The 1,244-nt window shown below is 36.9% G+C and overlaps 1 protein-coding gene across 13 annotated transcripts in view; it reads right to left on the minus strand.

Moving 5' to 3' along the window:
- PTPRK (protein tyrosine phosphatase, receptor type K) overlaps positions 1-1,244 on the minus strand; it is a 396,664-nt gene that overhangs the window by 341,883 nt on the left and 53,537 nt on the right. The gene's annotated exons all lie outside the window — the stretch shown is intronic.

The raw sequence follows: 1,244 nt of genomic DNA on the forward strand, positions 1-1,244 counted from the left end.
TATAAGTCAAGACTGCACAGACATGCTTAGACATTTCTACGCTCTTCAAAAAAGAAGGATGCTTTTCTTTAAGAGAATTTTGAATGAAGTAGCTACCTGCAGATAATTAAAAATGTTATTTGTTGAGCTGAATTAAATACCAGCTTGCACTGCTGTATCTCTTTCCACCTCCCTCAGTGTCTTTCTTCTCTGTTAATCAGCTAAACCAACAGATGGAAAAGAAGTTTTAAAAATAGTTTTTCTATATATTGTAGAAAAGGGCAAAAGCATTTGGTTTTGCAAGATAGAAGATGATATAAAAAGAATATCAAAGATGCAAAAAAGCATTCAAAATGTGAACATGTGCAATGTTGTGCTTTTAAGCCACTCTTACAGAAATCTGCCTCCAGCCAAAAATAGCAAGAACATGACTGTAAACTACAGCCATTCAAATCATGATTACTATACTCTACCCACCCATCAAACTGCTCCAATACAAAATATTTGGAAAATGGAATGCATAATTCCAAAGATAAATCTTAAATTACATCTGCGCAGATACTTCCACAAATTGAAAGTGGCCTTGATTCAAGTATTAAACACTTGTTTAAGAAAGCCTTTGAGTACCAAGTGAGTACATGCAAGGTTAAAGTACTTCATTGTTTGTTCAGCCTGAAGCTAACACACAAATTAAATGACAAGCTTCCCTTTGTCAAGCCCTGAGAATATTTTAAGATTTCCATAAATAGGTATACCAATGTTCAAGACACTATGAAATCACTGTTAAAGCTCCGAAGGAAATGCTGACATCCTGCCAGTGACTAAGGATGACTGGAAGCCCAGTGTGCTATCTGCAAAGACAGTAGGGGCATTGAGGGGAACAGGAGCGGGAGGTGGGGGGGAAATGTTTACTTTGCTGTGTTAGAAAAGTAGGCAATACTTTACCCTGACTTCTTGGAAGGCCAGATTGTTCTTTTATAGTTTCTGTTGGTAAAGCCAATGCTATATACCTGGTTGTATTATGATTTATGTTATGACTTCTTCCTCCCAGCAAAAACTTCTTTGTAATCCCAGATCACTCCAAAGCTGTCATCTGTGTAAACCTCAACGCTTTTCTTTTTCCTGCTGATTCATCTTTTTTTTGTTCTCTATTCCAGACACTCTTACCTATGAACCATTCTCTTTTTATGCCTGTCTCAAAAACTCTTGTTGCCCCATTTGTCCAAATATCTGGGGTCTGCTCAGAACATAACATCTTAATTTCC

Source organism: Empidonax traillii, unplaced genomic scaffold, assembly GCF_003031625.1.
Source record: "Empidonax traillii isolate 1590-97213 ecotype Southwest subspecies unplaced genomic scaffold, ASM303162v1 scaffold72:size2462915, whole genome shotgun sequence".
In the NCBI taxonomy this organism is placed as follows: domain Eukaryota; kingdom Metazoa; phylum Chordata; class Aves; order Passeriformes; family Tyrannidae; genus Empidonax; species Empidonax traillii.